General features: G+C 34.0%; 1 pseudogene; it reads right to left on the bottom strand.

Moving 5' to 3' along the window:
- Positions 1-556: 556 nt before the first annotated feature.
- LOC122426143 lies at positions 557-2360 on the bottom strand (annotated as a pseudogene).
- Between the last annotated feature and the right edge of the window lie 11210 nt (positions 2361-13570).

The following is a 13570-nucleotide window of genomic DNA, read 5'->3' as shown; positions in this document are numbered from 1 at the left end:
AAGCTATAATGAACCTAGACTGCATACTAAGAAGCAGAGATATCAGTTTGCCAACAAGGTCTGTATAGTCAAAGCTATGGTTTTTCCAGTAGCCATGTATGAATGTGAGAGTTGAACCATAAAGAAAGCTGAGCACTGAATTGATGGTTTCAGACTGTGGTGTTGGAGAAGACTCTTGAGAGTTCCTTGGACTTTAAGGAGATCAAACCAGTCAATCCTAAAGGAAATCAACCCTGAATATTCATTGGAAAGACTGATGCTGAAGCTAAAGCTCCAATACTTTGGCCACTTGATGTGAAGAGCCGACTCATTGGAAAAGACTCTGATGCTGGGAAAGATTGAAGACAGGATGAGAAGGGGACAGCAGAGGATGAGATGGTTGGGTGGCATCCTCGACTCGACGAACATAAGTCTGAGCACACTCTGAGAGATTGTGAAGGACAGACAAGCCTGGTGTGCTGCAGTCCATGGGGTCACAAACAATCAGACACAACTGAGTGACTGAACAACAAGCCAAATAAAGGAACTGTGTGCTGTGGTGGGCTCCTTGGTTTCTTCAGGCTGAGCTCCAAATACCGAGTGTGATACATTGGCCACCTTCAATGTAAGCTGATTCCCCTGCATATTTTCCACCTCCACATCCTAATTCATGAACTGTGTGTGCAATAATTCTTGATCCAGATCCTGCTGATTCCAAATAATGGCTCTTCCATTTATATTGGTTTTACTTGGGTTGAAATCCAAGTTCTTCTCAACTGCCAAGTACTGGGGGGCAAAATCTCCATTCACTTCCACCAAATCCATGTCCTAAAGACTCAGTCTTCTTTTCTTTAGCGCCCCACTGGAGGCAGGGACAAGACCAATATCTATAACAGAGAAATCACGTCTAGATACAAAATAGCCCACAGTTCTTGCTAGCATGAAGTTATTCTTTTTGACAGCATCTTCACTATCTATGAAAACATCAAATATTTCTGATACATTCCTTACAGTGATGGTCCCTTCTTCCTTAAAACTGGAGGAAGTTTATTTAACCGCACCAGGCTCATTGGTATTAAGCCTGCTCATTACTTGGTATTACTCATTACTTGCTCCTGTCCTTGTCTTTACCTAAACTGATATCATCTCATTATTAAAGTAGCCAGCATCATCAGCAGCTTTTCATCTCTGCTGTGACTACAGGGTGTTTGTTAAATTCTTCTCTACTTATTTTATGTTTTGCAGCAAGATTCTCTGCAGCAATTCCTATGGGGACTTGGACACGCTGCCCTGTTAATGCTGCTCACAAAGAATCTTCCAGCTTGAGCTCTGATCCCAACTTGGTTCTAATACATACATTTCTGACACAGTAGGGAGCCATGCTTTTGGCCCGTCCACACAAGACAACTTCAGCTATTTTTACACACGTTTCCTGACATCCATACACAATGGAGTGGAAACCAGAGCCACAGAGCCTATTAGCAGTGAGAGCTGAGGTCTCTTTGGGGACATCTACATCAAACTGACATGTCTTGCCAAGTATGCAGCATCTGAAAAACTATTTGCTAGGCTATTTTAAAGGATACAGCTCAAGAACAGACAAAGAGAAGAAAGCTCAGGGCAAGGTCAGGGAGGCGGGTATGGGAGCTTCCATCCCCTCTGGGCACATACCTGTCCCAGTACTTTCATCTGTTCACCAACCTGAAGCTAGTCTTCATTTGTGAAAGAAAGTCTTACAAAACAACGGAATTCATTTTTAATAGTAGAATTTTTGTTAATCAAATTCTGGAGAGGATAATATCATTTGATGCAATGGGCAGTTTAGGTAGAAGTTTTAATCTGCTTCTAAAAACTTGGCAAATATAAGGTTAATCTCCCCTATGCTTTTAGTATTTGCACTTGAAATTTTCTTTTTATTTAGTTTCTAAGCTAAAAGAATTCTGAATTAGAGGAAATGAAGATATAGGTTTAAAATATTCTTGGATAAAGCAATTTTCAGTGTCATCACTACATTATGTGTGAAAAGTTCTATGTTTTATGTTGTATTCATAATATTTCTATGCTATATAGTTTTAGAGCCATCTTATATTATTTGAAGGAACAGTTATCTGGTAAGTTAATTGAAAAAGTAGGTTAAATTAGGAACCATAAACAAAAAGTGTACACATATCTTAAAATTTTATTTCAAATTAAAACATATACAGGCACATTATGATGTAAGGACAAAGCCTTCCTTCGAAACTTGGTTTACTGAGATCTGATCGCATCCTAAGGCCTTGTCTGTAACATCTAAGAATGGTTTCAGTAGATGAACTAAGAAGTGCAGCTGGTGTGGGACAAAAGCAGGAGGCACTTACTAGCCAGTTATTCAGTCGGTACATCTTCAAAAGGGGACTGAAACCTTCAACTAACCTCAAAGGTTATTTATATGAAGACATATTAAGAGCGCTTCTATTTGTTCTATAAGTGAAGATACAGTCCAGTTAGTTAATAAAACTTTTATATATTATCTGCAAGGGCTTATAATTATTTGAAAGTATTTTACAGCCTTATGTCATAAATCTTAATGTCTCTCCATGAGATAGGAGGGTTTCTGTGGTTGCTGTCATTTGTTTACATATATCTTCTTTCCTTACCTCAGATACTACTGCAAAGTAGTTTGGTAAATTAAGAATAGAAAGCAGAATTCTCAACATCAGGCCCACTGAAAGTGAGTAAAATATGTTTATAACTAGTCTTTTACTAGTCATCTAATTTATATGTATATAAGGTATATATATGTGTGTGTGTGTGTATATATATATATATATATATATATATTTCCCCCACAAACACCGATCATACTTGTTAGCTATGCTGTCAGTCAAAACGGATCTGACTGCTTTCTAATGGCATTTGGCAGAAGCAAATGGAGATTAGAGGATAGAGAGATCAGTTCAGGCCTCCAAGCCAATCTGTGCAGCTTTCAATTTCAACCAATCAGTGACACCTGCATGTGGTAATCATTCTCCTTGGTTACAAGCGCTGGCAGAAACTAGAGACCTGTTTTTCAAGCTAAAGCAAAATGAGCTAAATATAAATGTGAAAATCCTTTTCATTGTAGAATTTTCATCTTCTTTTGTGAAAAATAGGAGGAAAAACAGGGATGTTTTAATCCATATTTCAATTATTTTGTAGTAAGGTCAATTATGTTTAAACACACCAACCATAGATAAGCATGTTGGATATGTTATTTATCTTCTTGGCATCATGATAAAGATTCAAACTGCAGTGCAGTATCCAGCCTGGGACTTTAAACTGCTGTGCTGGGGCATGCTACCCCAGTCTCCTTTTTAGTTACTTGTTAGCACTGTGTGAACCTTTCATCTTGTGAAACTTGCCAACCTCAGGAATATTTTATGAGTTACCAGCTTTGCAACTTTTGTAGAATACATTCAAACATCACTTTTACAGGGAGCAGAACTGTAAAATGTTTCTCCAAAGATTTTAAAAAGTACATAAAAAGGAAGCCATGGAAAGAAAACTAGTAGCATTGTCCCATTGTTGCCTGGCAAACTTTGTTTATTCTAAACTGTTTTCTCTAACTTGAAGTCAGGCCTTGACTTAGGGGTCAATAGACCACCCTCCTGAGGTTATCATTCTCAGCTGCATCTCTCTCCAGAAAGGCAAAAACACTATAGGTAATAATTTTTTTTTCCAGTTTTTTTAAATTCAGTGTTTGGCATTCTTGGGTAAAATAAGATATTACTTTATAATTTTGTATTTTTCTTTCCCTTCTTTTCCAACTAATTACCCCTATTTAATCTTTTAACAGGCTTCCCTGGTGACTCAGATGGTAGAGAATCTGCCTGTCAATGCAGGAGATACAGGAGACATGAGTTCGATCACTGGTTAGGGGAAATTCCCTAAAGAATGGACTGGTTACTCACTCCAGTATGCTTTCCTGGAGAATTCAACAGTCAGAGGAGCCTGGCAGGCAATAGTCCACAGGGTCACAAAGAGCTGGACATGACTGAGCAATACTTTCACTTCACTTTCAATCTTTTAATAGAGTCTCATCTCAGTATGTACTATTTATTTAATAGATGATAAAATACGCCAAATTTTTTAAAAATAAAGTTCAAAGAGCTTGTAGAAAAGCCACAATATTATTTTTTTTTCCCCAAATGGGCACTGTACTGCGCTGTTATTTTAAACCAAAAATAATGTCTGGAAACTGTGAAGGTATTATGGTAAGCTGGTTGTTAAATCTGATGAATAGGATAAGCCTGGTTTTAGATCTTGAATTAAGCTGTTTTGAAAATTTGACCTGTTTTCAGAAAGATTAAAAGTGATTTTGTAAGCAGAATTGGGGGAGCATACGTATACAATTGGCCTTACCTGTCAGAGAAAAGAGTAAAACATAATTATAGAACATCTAGACTATATAGTACATTCCAGGGTCTCAGAGTCACAGATACTTTTATTTGCTACTTTATATCCATTCTCCTTCTAGATATTATTTGAGGTCAGTTTTAAAGTCTCCGTGGGAATTTTCCCCTGGATTCTTTCAGAAGAGTAGCATGCATAAGTGGAATCAAACAACATATTGAATGGTGAATGTCCAGAGCCTGTCTATTGAATGAATGTCAGAAAATTTGGAAGATTTATAAGACCTAGTTCTTTTTTCTCCTGAACTAGAAATTTAGGAGCTATTGCCATCTTGCTACCATAAAGAGAGTCTGAGGGTAATTGTTCCTACTCACTGGAAACAAAGTTAAGATAATATCAGGAAGAAATCAAGACCTAGAATATTGTTTAAGCTACTACATCAATTAATCAGAGGTCACTCCTATCTATGGACTTTTCAAAGATCAAGCACTGGCTTCAAAAACCACAGCTCTGCTGATGGCACCATACTTGTAAACTACATGGCCAGAAGAAGCAACACTTTCCACTCCCCCCATTTCAGAGAAATTTAGCTCTCCCAAACCGCCTCCGTTACAGTACACAAGATTTTATCAGCATGTTGTTTTTAAAGGGAAATGCTCATTGTTTCATTTATAAGAAGATGGAAAGAGAGAAAAGAGTAATTGCTGCTCATCTTTCAGATGTAATAACTGGCTAACATGAGGATACAATTCACGGTCATGTATCTCACACATTATAAGATAATGACTCAAACTGAATGAAACCATAGCTTAAAGCAGAAATACAAGCTGAAAGCCCATCCAATCTATCCAGTTTAGCTTAAAGTAATTATTACCAATAACAATTCATTTAAAAATGATAAATCTGGAAAGAAAAAAACAGCCCAAGGCAGACAAGATGCCAGAATAGTAAGTATAAACCAAGACTGTCCTGTAAAAGAAATCATCAGCAAACAAAAAAGACAACCTACCGAATGGGATAAAATATTTGCCAATGACAAGACCAAAAATGGTTTGATACTCAAAATATATGAACAACTCATACAAGTCAGCATCAAAAAAATGCAGTCAACTTGATTAACAAATGGGCAGAAGTCCTAATTGACACTTTTTCAAAGACATACAGATGGCCAACAGGCACATGAAAGATGCTTCACATTGTTACTTATCAAATAAATGAAAGTTAAAACAACAATAAAATATCACCTCACACCTGTCAGAATAGCAATCATCAAAAAGACCACAAATAATACATGTTGGAAAAGATGTGAAGAAAAGGGAACCTTTGTACACTGTTGGGTAGGAATGTAAATTGGTGCAGCCACTGTGGAAAACAGTATGGGTTTCTCAAAACACCAAAAGAACTACCATATAATCTAGCAATTCTACTTACTGGTATATATCTGAAAAATACAAAAACTCTAATTTGAAAAGGTACATACACCCCAATGTTCACAGCAGCATTATTTACCATCATCAAGATACAGAAACAGATGAATGGATACGGAAGATGTCATATATATGTATACAATGACATACTACTTAGTCATAAAGAATGAAATTTGGCCATTTGTAACAACATGAATGGACTCAGAGGGTCCAAATACAGTATGACATCACTTATATATGGATTTTTAAAAAGTGAAACCAACTAGTGAATATAACAAGAAAGAAAAAGACTCACAGATACAGAGAACAAAATAGTGATTATCAGTGGGGTGAGGGAAGCTGGGAGGGGAAAGATAGAGACAGTGGATTAAGAGGTAGAAAGTATTATATGTAAAATAAGCTACAAGGATATATTGTACAACATGAAGAATATAGCCAATATTTTATAATAACTATAAATAAGGTATAACTTTTAAAATTGTGAATCACTGTTTATATCTGCAACTTATGCAATATTATTTATCAACTATATTTTAATAAAAAAATAAAATAGGACTGTTATGGGAAATCCACAAAATACAAATGATCTAACTATGAGGGTTAAAAAAGCTCAAGAGTGAAGTATCTAAAGTGACTTGTGTCCTTTGGCTAATATGTAACAAAACATGACTTTATTAATTCAGTTAGTAAACATCCCTCTGTAGACTATCACGGGACACTGTGATACATCTTAAAAAGAAAAGGAAAACCAGAATGAAATTTCTTACCCAAAAATAACATATTTATCAATGGAGAAAGATATATTTGCAGATGGTTCTGACCTGAACACTGCCAGTAAGGTATAGGCAGAGATAGAATAAGAACTCAGACTGAGTACTGAGCTCTGCAATGGGAAGGTGGGAGAAGTAACCAGAAAAGCATAAAAACAGAATGAAATTTGAGCACATATCAATGTAATAATAGATATTTGACAAGTAACTAAGAAGAAAAAAAGAGCTTAATCTTGAGTAAAGGGATGAAAGACATGGAATCATGGGGTCTAATATGGTTTAATAACTTTAGATTAATTTTGTTATGAAAACATTACATCTTTCTAAGCCTTATTTTCATCAAAGTAAAGTAACTAAGAATGATACTAGGAGGCATTTTAGGGAATAAATATGTTATATCTTTTCAGAATCCATTCCTTGGTAGATTTTCACCAAATTCATTGGCACTCTAAGATTTCTGAAATCTCAATAAATTTGAAAAGGTTAGTTTTTATAAGTGAATTTAAGAAAATATTTATTTTCAACATAAATAAACCTTGATTTAAATCCTGGGAGTCAAAGATGTTATATTTTATTAAAATTGGAAAAAAAGAAAATAATAGGAAAGCAATTCCCTAAGAATTAAAGAACATTTTATTCCCCTTTTATACAGTACTTCTGTACTGTTTCCACTTTTAATGTTCATCTTTAAAATATGGAAGTAACCTCAGCATGAAAATTTTATACATAGAACCAAAGAATAAACAACCTTCCTTGATTCCCACCTATATGTACACAGAGCCAAGAGAGAACTTTCGTTTAATTAAACCAAATTAAATTTTAAAATAAATTTAGAAAAAATAAAAAATAATAAAATAAATTTAGAAACACTTACCTTCAAAATAATTGAGGTGTGCACTTCTCTCTAAACCCTCGGCTTGCCAAGTCTTTCCCATTAGACAAGCATTTACATTATGTCATTGAAATCCTTCTTCTTAATGTAAATTGGCCACATCTCCCCCTTCTTTCCAGGATATGATCATACAGGATTAGAGCTCACCCTACTGAACTCATCTTAACTTGAACATCTACAAGGATTCTATTTCTAAACAAAGCACTGGGATTTAGGAGTCCAACATCTTCTTGTTATTCAACCCATAATATGACTAAATTTTGAAATGCTTTTCTTTAAGCAGAGAAAATGATTAACTGGGTCCTTATGAGTGGATTTAAATCCATCATGTAATTTCTTCATGTTCTAAGCCTTTGCAAATATACCTGGGTATTCAGGTTCGGCTTTATCTTACCTGTATCAGGAAGGAAGACAAGATGTCAAGGAAGAAAAAATAGCAATGAAAACTTTTAAAGGGTCTTAAAGAAAGGAGTAGTATTCAGAAAAAGACAGAAATAAAGTAAAAGGTGCCCAAGAAAAAGTGGTTGATATGGAAGAGTGACCAAAAAAATCCAGTTTATAATTGGATTTGCTGAAGAAGATAAACAGTTTGTGAGATTTTGCTTCCTGGTTCTATCTTCTCAGAAGTGCTAGAAGCAATGGCAGTCAAGTAACAATTACAGACTCAGACCCAGATCATGATTTCAAAGTGGTTTAGTTGCTAAGTTGTATCTGACTCTTGCAACCCCATGGACTGTAGCTTGCCAGACTCCTCTGTCCATGAGATTTTCCAGGCAAGAATACTAGAATGGGTTGCCATTTCCTTCTCCAGGGGATCTTCCCAACTCAGGGATTGAATCTGTGTTTTCTGCTTGGCTGGTATATTTACAACCGAGCCATGTCTGTAAGTATATGGTATATTACAGGCTTTTGGCAAAAATAATAGTTAACCACATAATTCTTTTTCTCAATTAAGCAAAAATTCAGTGATTATGTTCCCTGTATATCAGGTTTGGCATGTTTTATCTTTCTCAACTTTATCCTTAAATAATTCACAAGCACCCTTTTTTATGCCTCACATATTAAGAGAGTTCATTTACTTTTTCTCTTCTCTATGATTTTGATTGTGTTTCCATTTAGCCTTACCAGTTTTGAACACTTGGTTCATTTCCACCTCTATCTGTTTCCATTCTAATTATTTTCAACAAAACTAACATGCATTTTTTTTCTCAATTTGACTCTTAACATTGTTGAATATCATCTTTGAAAACTGATGGTAACACAGGAAAAACACAAAGCATTGGATTATTTTGGTGGATTGAGTGTTTCAAAGAACAACCACTGCTCCATTATGGAACACAGACAAGACAATGATGAAAGGGCAAATGCCTATGATTTAGAACATGCAAAAGACAATCCTCCAGGATGCCTTTTGTTCAATTTTTCATAGAATGGTCATGCTAATATGCTTCTGCCTTCACAATGGTTTTCCTCATGTTTCCCTTTTATTTTTGTAAATATTCACCTCAGGTTTCAAAGGAGGTAACATATTGATGCCCCAATACATTTAGTTAAAAGGGAAATTTGATTTGCTACATTTTTTTGTGTGTCTGGCGGAATCTTTCTGATATTATGCACATTACACTCCAGATTAAATCTCGTCAAAATGCCACAGACACTTTACTGATTAATATACTAAAATGATTACTTTCCAAAGCATTCTTTATTTACAGAAAGACTATTACAAAAACTCCCAGCAGATATTTGCTTGAAAGACATTTTACTAACTCAATGTGTGTACCTTTTTTCTGAATATTTTATGGAAAAATAAAACATCTGTGATTGACATCTGTATTTTTAGATGGTGTTTCTAGCAGTTTACTTGAATTAGATATATTCAGAAAATTTTAAGGAATATTTTATGGTATAAAGACAAATTGAGTATGCCAATCTGCTCTGGGTTATTTACCTAACTCCTAGTACTAATTATCATATTTTAAAATATTTTGATAATGGAAAAGTACTCCAATTTCCAATAACATTTTAATGGCAAACATTTTGGAAAATCCATTTAAACAGAAAGTACGCCACACTTACTGTTGATGTTTTTCTTCATGCTGATAAAGCTGATTAATGCAGCACTACCAACCTCATTCTGGCCCTTTTCTTAATTCTGTTTCAGGAAAGATGTTGTGGCTTTTTTGACATGCAAATCTGACAACAGGAGAACAGGCAAGCTCACTCAACTCTGTATACCCTATGGAAACTACCTACTCACAGAAAACACAAATTTCATTCTCTTCCCTCCAGAAGCAGATTTGTTTTTTGGTAAAGGGACATTTTTCCTAGCCTGACACTGTTGTTCTGTGGAGCTCCATTAATAGTCTAATTTGGATTTTTCACCAAGACCTATTCTTACCTTAGCCCTTCATCAGTAATAAAAGCAGTATTTCAGGTGTATTAACTTCAGGTAATTTAGAATGGGTTTAGTAGAATTTGTTAAAATTAATTAACTACAATGATATGTCTAGATTTTAATTTTCTCCAAATTTGGCAGAAAAAAATAAAGAAACTATAGATAATTTACATAATCTACAAATTTTATATATATTATATATAACAGATAATTTCTAACATATAATTTTATTTTTCTTTTGCCCATGAAATATCATTAGTTTTAAAAAATTAATGTACTTGCAATAAAAATAGAAACAGAGGAATGTTGAAACCTCTGATGAAAGTTGTGAATGAGTCTATTTCTTCCTGTGGTTCTATCAGTTTTTGTTTCATGTATTCTGAATTTCTTTAATTTGGTGTAAAAGCATTTAGGACTGTTATGACAAAATGAAAAATGGATGTTCTATCAGTACAAAGTTATCCTTTTTATCCCAGCTGATGTGTTTTGTCTTTTTGTCTAATATTAACATTTTTGTTTTAGTATTTTGCTTAGTGTTAAGATGCTATAATATATCTTTATATTTAAGTATGTAACTTAATTGTGTATTTACATTTAAAGCAGATTATGTTTAGGCAATATATGACAGTGTCTTTCTTTTTTATATGTAATATAAAAATCTCTTCCATTTAGTTGGGGTATTTAGATAATTTACATTTAATAGAATTATTGATGTTATTATATATATTACATTATAGCACATATTTGAGCATGCATTTATTATTTTTGTTTTTTTTCTATTATTCTATGTATTTTTTCTCTTTTCCATGTTTCTGTCTGCTTCCTTTGTTGGTAACAATAGTTGTTTTAGAGTTGACATGTGACTTTAACTAGGTGGTGATGGTTTAGTCACTAAGTTGTGTCCTACTCTTTGTCCACCGCATGGGCCGTAGCTCAGCAGACTTCTCTGTCCATAGGATTTCCCAGGCAAGAATACTGGGGTGAGTTGTTGCTTCCTTCTCCAACTTTAACTTTCACATTCTATTTCCAACTAATATATTACACATGGTATAATAAACATATTCTTATAGGCCACTGGTGTACTTATTTGTGTTGGCAAATGTTTCACTTCCACATATGTTATAAACCTCCCAATATATTGTTAATATTTGTGTTTTAACTGTTGTCTTTGAAGATAACTATTAAAATGACAAACAGGTCATTTATACTTGCCCACATATTTACCTTTCTTAGTGAACTTTACTCCTTTATGCAGGTTCAGACTTCATCTGAGTGGGTTTTTCTGCTGAAGATTTTTTATAAAATGTCTTATAGTTCAGATCTTTGGTGATTAATTGTTTCAATTTCTATATGTTGGAAAAGGTCTTTATTTCTCATCATTTTTGAAAAATGTTTTTGCTAGCTATAGAATTTAACACTGATAGGGTTCTTCTTATTTGCTTTTCTCTTTAGTAATTTAAATTTGCAGTTGTCTTTTTGCAGTTTTTGGTAAAAATTCTTCTGCAATTTTTCTTTGTTTTTTCCCTGTGAAAATTTTTAATTTACTCCAACTGTATTTAAGATTTTCTCTAAATAGCTAGTTTTAAGAAGTTCAGTTATGATGTACTTTGTTGTAATATTTTTATTTCACATTTGAGGTTCACAGAGCATCATGAATAGAGGGTTTATATTTTTCATTAAATTGGAAAATTTTGGATGATTAATTTCTTCAAATATTCTTTCTGTACCCCACTTCCTATGAGTACTCCAATTGTCATATATATATTAGGCTGTTTGAGGTTTTCTTACGACTCATTAAATTCTGCTTTATTTTTCTGCCTTTTTCTCTCTTTTACTTCAGTTTCGTTTGCAATGTTTTCAATTCACTAAACTTTTCTTCCTCTATTTCTAAACTCATGTTAATCCCATTTAATATATTTTGTCATCTTATAAATTAAAAATTTTATCTTCAGAAGTACTGTAGTTTTGTATTTACCATACCCATACTTAACACATTTAGTACTTTCCCTGCCTTTTGAATATAAGGAATATAGTTATAATAGGTTTAACATCCTTGTCCAATAATCTTATTTATTGTGTTTCTGTTGGATCATTTTAGAGTTCCTTCTCCTTATGAGTCAGATGTTCTTATTTCACTGCATAAGAGATAACTTTTGTTCTATGGAAAGCTATATATTTCAAAATTTACCTTGTTTGTTGCTAGATAATTGTATATTCCTATAAATAACCCTCAACTTTTCACTTGGAAGTACTTGGAAATAGTTTTATTTTTTATCTTTGTTAAGGTAAAATCACAATAGTCTTTATTCTAGGGCTTCTTTCCCCCATGACTGACACATGCTCTGTTATTACCCTAGTCTAAGGACCATAAATTATAAGCTTTTCTACTTCTGTCAATGGAACATGAATTATCTGAAGCCATGAGTGAGCTCTGCGGACTGTTTCTCCTGTTCTTTTTGGTTAGTTTTTGTCGCTGCTGTTGTTTTTGGCCTTGGGCAATTTCCTTATGTACTTTCAGTAATCAGTACTCAGGTCAAGACTCAAGGGAGGCCATTTGGAGATTTCTAGAGTTTTCTTACTGTGAAAAGCTCTCTCTTCATTACTGTTTGCAAACTCTAGCCAATATATCCTTGATGTACTTTCAGGTTCACCTTCTTAATGTGGGAGATTGCCAGGTTCAACCAGGGTTCTCCTGTTTTATACTGTGCCTATACACTCTCCTTAGTAAGTAAGAAAGGCTCATTTGATTTGTTTTTCTATTTTCATGTGTTGCCTCATGTCCAATTCTGGAAACCATTGTTCAGATAGTGAGAAAAATAATAGCTTTCTACTAACTCAAAAGTTGTGACAAAGCAGATTAAGGACTGTAAGAGCACTGAATTCAAGCAAAGTTTGCACAGCATGCTTTTGCTCAAGAATTAATTTATGAATCTCTTTTTGTATTAGACTGTATATATAGGGTTTGTGATATTTCTAAAAATCAGCTGAATTAAAAATAAATATATTATCTATGTCATTTATAGTAGTGCTAGATGCTCTAAGAAATAAAAATTCCTATCTTAAAATAAAAGAGATAGCACATCTATGTATTCATATTCTATTGTTGAAAGCATAGTCATACATAAACAACTGTATTAAAAAAAGATATTGGGATATGTGGATAGTTTCCAGGTTTGGAGGATAATAAACTTCTATGAATATTTCGGTAAGCTTTTTGTATAGATATATGTTTTCAGCCCTTTGGGGTAAATACCTAGGCTATCTGGAAAAGTTGTTTGAATTAACAGTAGTAGTAATAGAGCCTCTCAGTCATGTCTGAGTCTTTGTGACCCCACTACTGTAGCCCACCAGACTTCACTGTCCATGGGATTCTCCAGGCAAGAATTCTGGAGTGCCATTGGAGAAGGCTGCCAATCCCTTCTCCGGAGGATCTTCCTGACCCGGGGCTCAAACCCAGCAGATTCATACCATATGTGCTATAGGGAAGTCCCTTGGATTAAAAAGAAACTGCTAAATGAATGTTTCCTAAAGTAGTTCTATCATTTTAAGCTCTTAGCATAAATTTTTGAAATTGATTTTCCCATAAACACTTGGTATTAAAAGTCTGTTCTATTTTAGATATTCTGAAGGATGAAGGGGGCATAATGACATCTATTTATGGTTTAATTTACATTTCTTTGATGATTAAAATTTTGGGCCTTTAAATTGTAGCTTTATTTATTAGTTTTTAGTCTAT

The sequence above is a fragment of the Cervus canadensis genome, chromosome 24, assembly GCF_019320065.1.
Source record: "Cervus canadensis isolate Bull #8, Minnesota chromosome 24, ASM1932006v1, whole genome shotgun sequence".
Lineage (NCBI taxonomy): Eukaryota > Metazoa > Chordata > Mammalia > Artiodactyla > Cervidae > Cervus > Cervus canadensis.
This window is presented reverse-complemented; position numbering and strand designations above follow the sequence as displayed.